The sequence below is a fragment of the Labeo rohita genome, chromosome 17 (genome assembly GCF_022985175.1).
Source record: "Labeo rohita strain BAU-BD-2019 chromosome 17, IGBB_LRoh.1.0, whole genome shotgun sequence".
In the NCBI taxonomy this organism is placed as follows: Eukaryota; Metazoa; Chordata; class Actinopteri; order Cypriniformes; family Cyprinidae; genus Labeo; species Labeo rohita.
In genome coordinates this window covers 18,652,968-18,666,658 of record NC_066885.1, presented here as the reverse complement: position 1 = coordinate 18,666,658, position 13,691 = coordinate 18,652,968, and positions in this window count along the sequence as shown.

The following is a 13,691-nucleotide window of genomic DNA, read 5'->3' as shown; positions in this document are numbered from 1 at the left end:
AGTGGAGACTGAGTGAAAACACTTTTGGAGTGTCTGACTGCAAACATAGTGTCCACTGAGAAGCCTGCAATGTTTCAACATACACTTCCATCTGTAATTCGAAAGAGAGTGTTGTAGCTTCTGCTTCTCCAGGATGTGAAAGCCACGGTTTTACATACATTATTTTGACGAATGTTTCATTTCAGGCCATTACGCATGTCCCAGAAATTTCAATATTTCACCTCAGCAAGAAAACGATATGTTCTAATGCTCCAGTCATACGCTCTGAGATGGTAAAAATGGCAGTCTGGAACAATTGGAAGGAGATTGGCGTATTCTCTTTGAATTTTCATTCTGAGACAGACTTCCCAACATCTTTCAGAATTCTAAGTTTTCCACAGGATCTCTCAGGAAAAAAAAGGTATTTTCAGAAGCTAAGGCCAAAAATACCCTCAGTTTTACCCTGAGGATTCTGATATTGCAATTACGAATTAGTGTTGGCTTTCTCTAAATATTGTACTGCCTCTAAATGAACAAATTCCCCATGTGTTTTGTTTCTTTCCTAGTTACAAGTATCTAGCCAGCGAAAGTTCACTCAGTCATTACGGAATTACATCGTGACAGAATTTCACTCGGTTCAAATTGCATTTGATTGGAAAATGGGGCAAATGTCTCTATTAAAGCATCTTTTGAATTTCCCTTGAAAGTGTTTTGAACCATTAAAGGAGCTTGGAACACTTTGCAGCTTTTGACAGCTGTTGAACTCTGGATGGGAATTTTGTACTTCTTTTAAGTTCACTGATCTGACCCTAAATAATTCGAATGCCAGAGCAGCTAAGGTATCTTGCATGAAGCAATAAAACGCCACCCATATTAATTTGGTTTTGACTGAGATGAAAACGGCAATGGATAAATGACACAGTAATGGCTGTGGAGGACAGCATGCACCTACCCACATGATCACACATAATCAATGCCATTTAGTGGATGGTATCATCTTGTTAGTTTCTTCCATCACAGTCTATGGAGGGATTTTGCATTCTCCTCCACACACAATCATTTCTCATTTCGAGTATGTGAATGGCGAAGCCCCCACTCTACTGTGAGTAAACGACTTCTCCATTCTTATCAGAAAGCAATTTGCTCGTGTGAGACAGTAAAGTCCAAGCTCTCCATCATTATGAAATGGCTGTCCATGCAGTCTGATCTACGAGAAAGGAGATGCTGTATGAACACACAGACTATCTGGGAGATAGCTTGCCAGCTCATCCGGATGCAAACGCTGTATCATGCTGGCACAATGAAACCTGTGTCACAACTAAAAGAAGCTATACAGCAAAAACAGCGTCGGCGCAAGAAGATGGCATGCTATGAAATACATATATAAGTATGTACATAATATGTACATAGATAATAGAGACCGGGGTTAGTTGTCACAGTGTCTATATCTAGTAACTGTAAGGTTTGAGTGCAATTACACAAATCTTAAAGTGCTTTTATATGATGTTTAAAAAATAGTGTTCTATGAAAACAATGGTTTTGTTTTATAATTTACATTTGCCAAAAACCTATAATAACAGGTTCTATTGTGACAGCTTATCTCAACTTGTTCAATAAGCTGAGGTACAGGTGGAAATGTTCAATAGCTTTTGTAGCCAAGACTTTAAGGTATGTGTTGGGAAATTGACTTTCAAATAGAAGCTTACTTTGAAAATAATGGATGAAGTAAAAAGTGTGACGGATATAAATAGAGGTCTTTAGGAAACAATAAAACTCCAGCAAATATGTTTTCTTTGCACATGATTTCTATCCCTTTTCTCCCTTTTTCTATGGTTCAGATGTTCTGAGGACAATACAGGAGTTGTAAATGGCATGCTGAAGAACCCGAGAGAATGCCGGATGAGTTCCGAAGGGGAAAGCGGGATGTGGGTTAGTGTGTATGTGTGTGAGTGAAGCTGTTATCCTAGTAAAACAATAAAATCACTACGAGTGATGCAGGAAAAAACTCAGCCTAAAAATCCCTCAACGTGCATAATACACTCTTTAAAATAATGCTAAAAGGAGGTTTTTACAGTGATTCCATAGAAGAACCATACTGACGTTCCCAAAGAAACTTAAAGAAAAGGGATAGTTCACACAAAAATGAAAACTCTGTCATTACTTACTCTGCGTCGTGTTAAACCACTTATGTCACGTAGACTATTTTAACGGTGTGCTTACTACCTTTCTTGGCCTTGAATGTGATAGTTGTGTTTCTGTATATGCAAGGTCAGAAAGTTCTCAGATTTCATCAAAATATCTCTGAAGATGAACAAAGGTCTTGTGGGTTTGGAACGACATGAGGGTGAATAATTATGACAGAATTTTCATTTTTGGGTCGGCAATCCCTTTAAAAGAACACACTTCTTAGTGCAAAGACCATTTCAATAATCTAAAGAACCTTTTTCCATTGTAAGAACCTTTAATGTAGTGGAAAAGTTCCATGGATGTTAAAGGGTTAGTTCACTCAAAAAAAAATAAATAAAAAAAATAATAAAATCTGTCATTACCCACCCTCATGTTGTTCCATACCCGTAAGACCTTTGTTCATCTTCGGAACACAGTTTAAGATATAAATTGTAATTTTCTTTAGAAAGTAACCAATCGTTTTGCTAGATAAGATCCTTCTTCCTCAGCTGGGATCTGCTTAGAGCCCCTTGAAGTTGCATTTAAACTGCTTTTTGGAAGTTCAAACTTACGGGCACCATTACATGGAACCATTACAAGTCCATTACATGGAAAGAAATCCTAAAATGTTTTCCTCGAAAAAAAAACGGTCTTACGACTGAAGAAAATAACACATGAACATCTTGGATGACAAGGGGTGAGTAAATATCTGTAATTTTTTGTCCTGTAAGTGAACTACTCCTTCAAAGGTTCTCCACAAAACATGCTGAAAATGTGCTAACCCTCAAGCAATCCAAAATGTAAATGAGTTTGTTTCTTCATCAAAACAGATTTGAAAAAAAAAAGTAGCATTACATCACTTGCTCACCAACGAATCCTCTGCAATAAATAAGTGCCGTCAGAATGAGAGTTTAAACAGCTGATAAAAACATCACAATAATCCACAAGTAATCCACATCATCAAGTGATGTAATGCTACATTTCTCCAAATATGTTCTCCAAATATGTGTACAAATCTACCCTATAATGATAAAAATCCATGCAATGGTTTTTAATTAATCAGTAAAAATAATATCCACTTTTTCAAATCGAGCCGTTCTCAGATGCCGACAGAGGCCACTCCCACAATAGTTGATTGACATGAGTATTTTACCTCAGATCAGCTGTAACAGTCCGCCCTCTTTGTTTCGATGCTGGAGCAGGGATGTAAGTTAGACAAGAATATCTCCGACTGAGTGATTGAGGTGTTGTGTTGCTGGATCTAATAATGAACATAGTGGTCGTCATTTACTCTCGACATCTGAGCCGCTGAAGATGCAGTAGATTAGGTTTGTTTGTGAAGGGAATCCGCCTCCCGATCTACATATATCCGTCTATGTTTGCGCGAATCATTTGTGATCCAGCTTCACTTACAGCAGAAGTGAGTATAAGGGTTTTTTTATGAATCCTTGCGATCGCCTTTCCTAATAAAGTGCTAGTTAGCAAGTTTAGCGGCTAAACGCGGCTAAAGTAAACAGGCTCGTCTCTCCACAGAGAGAAGAGAGGGGCGGGGCGAGCAGAGGTCATTTGCATTTAAAGCAGCCTCGACCAGAATGAGATGATTTTTGCAGAGCTCATTTTGGCAAGGTAAAAAGGGTGTTGTTTTACTGAGAATTTTTACCAAAGTATATTATAGACTTTTCATTAAGACCCTGAAGAATCATATCAACTTGTGGAAAATAGGCATCCAATGACCCCTTTAACCCATACCCTGAAAATTGTATGTCTCACACAATTTAAATTAAAATTCACCAAAAGGCATTCTGAAAGCTTTTCAAGGAAAGGGTTTCAAGGAGGAGAGTCAAAGTGTCTTTGACAAGCTGAATATATGCAAAATAAACTCCTAATTCAAATCTTACATATTTGGTGATGGTCATATTTTGGGTTCAGTTATAACCCCAGCCAAGTCTTTGACCCTCTTCAAGGACATGCAATCACATACAACTCAATGCAATTTCAGCTCAAAGCATTCCTGTTCAAAAAAAAGGATGGTGGATGTTTTCAGTTAACCAATAAAGCTAGAAGAATTTAATAGAAAATCTAAGACACAGAAGAATACCCACAATAAATATTACATTTCAAACATTAGTTTGAACCTCTTTCCATGATCTTTCCAAAAAATTAACTTCCAGATTCTAATGAAAAATATCCCAAATGTTTAATGTGTCCATACCCCATTAGATACAGCCAGAGAAAGAAAGAGAATGATAAGCAACAGAGGGACTGATGAAGCGGTGGAGCGAAATAATGAAAGAGGGAGATGGTCAAACATGTGGACGTGTGCCATAAGAACATTTCTATTTCATAAGCTGCCCAAAGTGCTGATGTACAAACAATGAATAAATAATTCCATTCTTTGAACAGTGTAGTCTATAGGGAGCTGAAGGAAAATAGACATAATAACGGCTTTTTCACAAATAAAATACTTTTCTTCAAGACAAATACGTTAAATGCTATTTGGTAGTGCATGAAAACATTCATTATTGATACATAATCTGAAAAATGATCAATATGTCTGTTTGCATGGGGAGCCCATTATATTGTTATTTAAAAGCGAGAGATAAAAGGGAATGTAGCATTAATAAATCAAGAGTTGGGAGAGAGACATAAAATCTTTTTTCATCTGTTTGTGGTAGAGCAGCTGGACCAGAGGGGCACAATCACATTCACAGATTATGAGTAAAATTACACAAACTAACATGTAATAGAAAGAACAGCCACCTGCTAGGATGTTGGATGTGATTATTTCTGCACACAATTAGTGCAACTAATTATGCCCGTGGGTTATCCTCTTTTAAACCCCGGGTTATGAAACCCTGTTGTGCACTGAACTGCAATTGCCAAGAGTGAACAGTGTGGAACGATGCAGTACTAGAAGCAGACAACCAATCATATACTAAGCAATGCTTGCCTCATTAAATATTCATGCACTTTTTAGAGTCGCAGAACTTAAAAAAAGCCAGAGCGGATTTACGGGTGTGACATTTTCCTATATCAACAAACAGTTAGTGAAACATGATGAGTGCCTGTGGCGATTTGTAATCGTTCAATCAATGTTACTGGTCTCATAAATATGCAAATAAGAACGTGAACCCAGGGGTTACAAATGTAAAGTGTGAAATCTTAAACACCGACTTTCCTGGATTGACAACTAACCCAGTAAAAAGTGAAACAAGATAGTCCAGCATTACATTTACCTCATTAATGATTCATTCTTCTGAGATAGAACATTTCAAGGGGTCATGTCTTTTTTTTTCCCTCTTTTTCATTCATCTTTTTTTCCTTATTTTAATATGTTCCTTGAGGTTTACTTACAATGACAATAAAGTTTTTTGCACCAAAAAATATTATTTTCAACCTGTTTTTATTGGGCGTGGCTTCTAAGTAATCACCCACTGTTATGATTGGCTAACGTCATTGCATAGGAAACAGTATCAATGCCCCCTCGCTATTGCATGTAAGTGTTTTGACAACATGTTGAAAAAAAGGTAATTTCTAGACAAAACATGAAATCATTTACTTACCATTTGTGATGCAGCTGCAGTCTGTAATGCAGTACTGCTTCATCTTTCAACAAATGTTTCTTTGTGAAATCTCCATGACCTTGACTACAAAAATAAACTATCCACTTGTTCCTTACACTGGGATCCTTCTGATATCTGTACATAGATGTTTACACGAGCTGTTTAAACCAAATGCTTCAAAGTGAATGTTCTTTCACTCCATTTGTCCTATTGACGACAGACTCAAGCATGTGGACTGTTAGAAAGTGAACATGCATCTGTATACTGTATCCAGCAAGATAGCAGCAGGGATTGTAATGTCTATTTGCTTTTTTGACACATCGTGACACTCGCGCTCAGCATATTCAAGTGATCAGCCATTAAAGGGGTCATCGGATGCCCATTTTCCACAAGTTGATATGATTCTTTAGGGTCTTAATTAAATTTTTTTAATATACTTTGGTTAAAAATTCTCAATGGTTGTGTAAAACAGCAGTCTTTTTACCTTGCCAAAATCAGCTCTGCAAAACTCATCCTGTTCTGGTCGAGGCTGCTTTAAATGTTAATGAGCTCTGCTCGCCCCGCCCCTCTCTTCTCTCTGTGGAGTGATGAGCCTGTTTACTTTAGCCGCATTTAGCTGTGCAACTTGCTAACTAGCACGTTATTAGGAAATGTGATTCAAGAGATTCATAAAAAAAACCCTTATACTCACTTCTTCTGTAGGTGAAGCTGGATCATGAATGATTTGCACGAACATAGATGCATTTATGTAGATCGGGAGGCGCATTCCCTTCACAAACAAACGTAATCCACTGCATCTTCAACGGCTCAGATGTCGGGAGTAAATGACGACCACTATGTTCATTATTACATCCAGCAACACAACACCTCAATCAATCAATCGGAGATATTCTTGTCTAACTTACATCCCTGCTCCGGTATTGAAACAATGGAGGCTGGACTGTTACAGCTGATCTGAGGTAAGACGCTCGTGTCAATCATCTGTTGTGGCAGTGGCCTCTACCGACAGGCATCTGAGAATGGCTCGATTTGAAAAAGGGGATATTATTTTTAAAGATTAATTAAAAACTACTGCATGGATTTTTATCATTATAGGGTAGATTTGTAGATACACTGCCAATACACATTAATGTTCAAACAACTTCAAAAAGTGAACTTTGCATTCAGTGACTACTATTTGTACATGTCTTGCTCTGGAGGCAGTGTTTATGCAAATGTCTGTGCCCGGGTGATATCACCTTGCACCTCAGATCCAACCAAGCCATTTTGGGAGCTTGATTAAATAAATGCTTTGTTTATAATGGGTTTTAAGCTATGAAATTTGCATAATGTTTTAATGGTACAAAGACCTCTTACATGCCAAAAGATCAAGGCAAATTTGATTTCTCATGTCATGACCCCTTTAAATTGGTTTGATTCAGTTCACAATAACAGTCCGAATGATTTATGCATGGATCTGATTTTTGAATTCAGTTTGCTGCAATGGCAGGGAAGATTATTACTGATAAAAGAATTTAAGGAGAAGTTCACATCCCGAGCAAAAACGTACAGATAATTTGCTCACCCCTTGTCATTCAAGATGATCATGTCTTTCTCTCTTCAGTTGTAAAGAAACTATGTTTTTTGAGGAAAATATTTCAGTCTTGAACCGGAATACACAGTATATACAAACAGTTTTTCATCATTTTTGTGGTCAGGATTTTTTGGGCGGGGCTGAAATCATGTTTGGATGATGCACTGGAGCCACTGAGCATGGCCCCTCCCCTAAGACTATATTAACTAGAGCGCATAAGTGTTAGTGGTTCGCCATTCGTCACTGAATGCATATTACCTGCAGCATTATTGGACAGAGAGAGGCGGCAGCATTCCTGCAAGTGGGTGTGGTTTCAGCGCAGACAGTGGACACGCCCCCAACGTTTGAGAGCAACAATACTGCCAAAGTACCTTTAATGTTTAATGTCCCTTTAAGTCATTTCACTTGGCAGACATTTTTGAAATACCTCTCGGACATGCAAGTGCAGCTCCTATCTCTTTGAATGGGGAAACATCAAATTCTCTAAAACTGTTCACTAAGCTTACAATTAAATTACATATTTGAAAACACCAATTAAATTGACAACAACAGTCTCATTTCTTATGTTCAAATACCATTAAAAAAGCTTGTTTTGATGCTAGACCAGCCAATGCGCATGCACAGTCATGAGAGCGAGTTTGTGAACACTGCCCGTTTCTAGGAACTGGAGCTTCTAAGGGCAGCTGCAGTGACACGATGACTGTACTAATCAACAACTGGCTCTTTCATTTAGAAGGCGGGGCTTATCGCCATATTGGGCATTGCACTTTCTCTCATTCACAAGTAATAAGAGTGCACAATCTTCCTATATATATAAAAGTATTTGATACTGCTTATTTTTTCAAGATAACATTTATAACATATTTGCTTGTCTTTTTTATGATTCAAATTTGGTTGGGTGGTTAATAACACATTTTTCTGTGGTTCGACCAACACTTATTTCATATTGCTTTACACAACTGCTTATAAAGATGCTTTCTTGTTTTTTTTTTTTTTTGTTTGGCTTAGTATTTGATTTGATATAACTGATATGTTATAATTTCTTTTAAATGTGTGTTCACTGTTCAAGAAGCTGCAATAAAAATAATAATACAATAAAGATTTGACTTGCGATTACATGGCTTCAGAAGACTTCTGTTGTAGGATCACTTTCATGATTCTGTGTTCTTTTTTTAGGCTTGAAAGCTCAATTAGATGGAAAAAACATCATCTAGTACATTATTTAAAACAGAAAATGAGCAAATAATGACAAAATAATGAATTTTTGTACAATCTTTTTGAACTCGGGGATGGTAAAACTGGAAAGTTGCTGGCTCAATCCCCACCACACAGTTCACAACATGTTAGTTTTTGTATCAATAAATGAGTTCTGCAAAAAAAAAAAAAAAATGAAAGAGCTTTTTTCCCGAGGAATACTAATAGATTAAAAGCGGCAAGCTGATGGCATCCTTTGTCATAGAGTTGCAGACAGAGATAAAGAAGCAATTCCGGAGGCGTTTGATAGAGGATTGGTATTTGGTTTTCATACACGGGAGCCACTGGTATGTAGCCGAGGATGCGGTGGGAGTGGTCATCACTCACGGACGCTCGGTGCCCAGGGTGTAGACTCCTGCTGCTACTAAGTCACCATAGACTGATGATAGTGTCAGCCACAGAACAATCTGCATTCATCATTTCTTATCTGCTGGGCCGCTGTGCTGATCCGGGAGATGCATCCTCTCGCTGCTGCAGGGTCAAGGACTGCATGATTGAGTTGAGTGTGTGTGTTGCTTTTTGACCCATACAGTCTACTCCCAGTCCTGGAATTACTTGTGATCAAACTGACATGACGTGTTAATGCACCACGGAAACGAACCGAGCACCCAAGTGCAGACGTGTAAGAGGATTGTCCCAGTTACTGTCACTTTTCCACATTGGGAGGCTAGGTTCGTGTCTATATACAGTATTAGAGTCCACATGATAGGAATCTGTAAGTGCATGTGTCTGTTTTATGGATGTAAGGGTCTACATGGGCAAGCAATAACACAATGCTATCATTGTCCGAGGGACAGGTCATTTCCGAGCATCGTCCTCTAATGTAGAGCTCGGTACTCAATCAGGGAAATAGGAGGCCCGACCTTCACTGTGTCCACACCTTCTCTGTCACTTAAATAAGTATGATGTCCCAGGGATGCTCTGGAATGTGTTGATTGCTTGCTGTTGGCTATAAGTGCAGATACCTAGTCAAGTAGTTGTTTAGACAACTGAAAAAAAAAGAACACAGAAATAGTCCAAACCACTTGTAGGTTTCTGGAGCCATATACAACATGTTTAAGTGAGGAACGGACTAAAATGTAAATCTTCTGGAAAGATAATTAAAGGTGACATATCATGAAAATCTGACTTTTTCCCATGTTTAAGTGCTATAATTGATCCCCAGTACATCTAGTAACCTAGAAAATGTGAAAAAGGACAACCTAGTAATTTTGTTTTGGTAAACCTTTTTCTGCAAGCATTTGAAAAAAATTTGTGCGTCAGATTTAGCTCCCGTGGTGTAGAAAGGTGATCTTATTATAGTATTACCGGCCCTTAATCTGCACTTTTCCATTCACACCACTGCAACTGTGTTTTCACAAGCGACAACGGTGTACCAGTTCTAACGCCATGGCAAAAGTTTAAACAAAGCACGCTAACTGTTCTGTCTTTGGCTGCACAGATGAGCACAGAACACTATTTAGAGTCCCAGACAAGAGAGCAATTTATTGATTTATTGATTTATTTACTGTATATTACAATGCAGCCACACAGATTGAATATAAACATGCGATTTTTCCCCAGCTGTTTACCTTCACAGTTATGACCAACTGTTTTTCTAACAAAACATCATTAGATTTTCACACAAGCCCTGAAAGTTGACAAAGAGAACCCAATCAAGCAAGTGACGAAAAAATATTCTTGGTCATTTATTTACTGAGAAACATGATTCAGTGTTAAATATTTGCGAGTTGCAAAAGTATGTGAATCTTTGCTTTAGTATCTGGTGTGACTCCTTTTTGAAACAATAACCACAGGTAATGTATTTTGTAACCGCTGATCAGTCCTGCACAACAGCTTGTAGGAATTTTAGCCCATTCATCAGTACAGAAACACTTGAACCCTTTGATATTGGTCGGTTTCCTCCAATGAACTGTTTGCTTCAGGTTCTTCCAAAACATTTAAATTGGATTAAGGTCCGGACTTTGACTTAGGCTTTCCAAATCATTAACCTTGTTTTTTAACCATTTTATGGTATAATGACTTGTGTGCTTGTGGTCGTTGTCTTGCTGCATGACCCACTTTCTTCTAAGATTCAGTTCTGGTATAATTCAGAATTCATTGTTCCGGCCAAGATGCGGCAAGGCAGGCCCAAACCTTGATAATACTACCACCATGTTTCACAGTTGGAATAAGGTTCTTATGCTGGAATGAAGTGTTTTTCTTTTTCCAAACATAACACTTCTAATTTAAACCCAAAAAGATTTATTTTGGTCTCATCCATCCAAAAAACATTTCTCCAATAGCAGCTGCAGACCGACAGCAGTGTTTCTTTTCTTTTCTTTTCTTTTTTTTTTAAATTTTTTTTGGAGAGTTGTGGCTTTCTCCTTGCAACTTGCCATTCATACCAACCATGGTTGTTCAGTGTTCTCCTGATGATGGACCACTCGTAGGGAGGGTAACAGTGGTCTTGAATTTCCTCCATTTGAAAACAATCTGTATGACTGTGGATTTGTGGAGTCCAAACTCTTTAGAGATGGTTCTGTAACCTTTTCTAGCTGGAGGAGCAACAATAACTCTTTTTCTGAGGTTCACAAAAATCTACTTTGTTCATGCCATGATTCACTTCCACAAACATGATCAGACTTTGATAGATCTCTGTTGTTTAATTAAAACAGGGCATACACTGGCACCTGATATTGATTGATAACACATCTGAACAAATGGACTCTAATTTCAACTTTAAATGAATTGCTAATCCTACAGATTGACATACTTTTGCAACTCATAAATATTTAACACTGTACCATTTTTCTCAATAAATAAATGACAAACTACATTTGTTTGATTGGGTCTTTGTCAACTTTCAGGACTTGAAAATCTGATTAACTCTTTGGTCATATTTATGCAGAAACAGAAAATTCAAAAGGGTTCACAAACTTTTAGGCAGCAGTGTATATCAGAAGTTTAAACTAAGATGGTTTAAAACGAATGATTTCAGCACAACAGACATGATAATCAAAACCAAACAAATGTTTTTTTGGCAGAATATCTGAGGAACGAACTGTAAAGGCACAGATCTTTTCTGGAAAACAGGGGCGGGGAGCAGCAGCTCATTTGCATTTAACGAAACCTGCACGGAAACAGCGTGTGTCTGCTTCCATTCAAAATGGGGATTTTCAGAATGATATAATAAATGATCTGTGAGGTATTTTGTGCTGAAATTTCACAGACACATCCTGGGGACACCTGAGACTGAAAACGGGCATAATAGGTCTCCTTTAAAGCTGGTAAAGCTGCAGGATGTAAGTTTTACCTCTTTGTTGCCATTTCTGTTTGAAACCTGCAATTGCAGTTATTTGCAGAATTATTCTGTTTACGTGGGTTTTGCGTCTGCATGACTCCTCAGCACAGATGAATCTAATGTTTTGAGGTGTATATGTGGCCTGTCAGTCAATGCTCCAGTGTGGATATTCACTGTACTTTGGAATTACAGATACTACGTCTTGGAAGTATGTCCAAAATAAGAAGTTTCATCAGAAAATGTCATCTGAACATGTCTGGCAATTTTGTTCTGACCACCTGAAAAAAAATAGTTTTATAATAAATCACACTACCAAAACTATTGTTGCACGATATACCTTCAAACTAGTGTTGCACGATATACCTGTACTTAAAAAGTACCACGAAACCCTGCTTTTAAAAATGCTACAATTCCGCATTTTACTAGTAACTGTACTTTAAGAATGCATTTTAATAAGAGCCGTATTTCTGCGTGTCTTTGTTAGTGAATGGCGCAGAAGCTGTTTTGTTTACTACACAGAAACGCGTGAGGCTGTGTTTTCAGCCTCTGCCGCCTCAGTATATGAGTACATGAACACATGAACATCATCTCTAGAACAGCTTTGAGAGTCATTTCATGAGCATTTTACTGTTTCTTTTGCGGAAAACTATCATCATATAATGAAGACCTTAACCCACTAAACATTGGACGTCGGATAGACGTGCAGATCATGTCTATATTGGGTCCGTCGGTCAGGGTCACGTCACTACGACGTCACATTGCGCAGTGGGAAAGGTCTTCACAGCAACTCGTCAAAAGAAAAGTTCCGTTTAACTTGACAGTCAGAAATATATTAATAGATTACTTAATGTAAAGATAATACTATTAATAATAATAAAAATATTATTAAAACAATGTTTAAGGAATATTTACCAGAAAAATTGTTTTTTTACCAGAATTTATTTACCAGAAAATTGTAAATACACAACACAGTATTTCTGAAAATAAATAAATAAATGTCCTATAATAAATTAATTATTTATCAAATCTAATGATCCTTTAGAATTCATTAGACATGCTTTTAATTATAAAAATGTAATGAAACGATTAAAATAGAATCCAGAAAATTTATGGAAAACAGCGATTCACAAACAAAACTGAATTTGAGAAAAATAATAAAACGTATTTCATAGGGCCTTAAAAACATGTCATTTAAAATAATAATAATAATAAATTGCTGTTAAATTCTGCACGTTTCATGATTTCAATTAATAAGACATGCTTTTTGATAAATACTTTTTTTAAGGAACCATTAAAATAGAGTCTAGAAAAATTAAAATGGAATTTGGGAAAAATTAAACATTTCATAGTAGTTTTATTGTAGTTGTGAAATAAAATGACTATATCATGAAATAAGATTTGGCTTTATTCTTTAAGCTAACTTACCAAAATAGCAAAGATCTTGGTAGTTGTTTACCATAATCCTGTGCAGTCGCACTGGCATGTGATTATTATTATTTTATTTTATTTTTAATTTTTTAAAGGGGGGATGAAATGCTTTGTTTTAATATATAAAATAACTATGGCCTCCTATTATTCAGTTACTTTTCATGCTGTTCTATGTTTTTTCCTGATGTATCGGTTCAGTAGTAGTATCGTGATATTTTAGTCAGGTATCGTATCGAAGCCAAAATTTTGGTATCGTGACAACTACTTCAAACCATGCAAATGATTATTATCGCTATACTTTTTTTTAATCAAACTGTTAATGTTAATAAATTTAGCATTGCCTGATAATGTGTATTTAGTGTGTTTTGGTGTTATCTGTAGATTTAGCAATATAGTCTTCTAGATGTGATTCCTTGTGTATGTATACAGATGTGAGGTAATAATG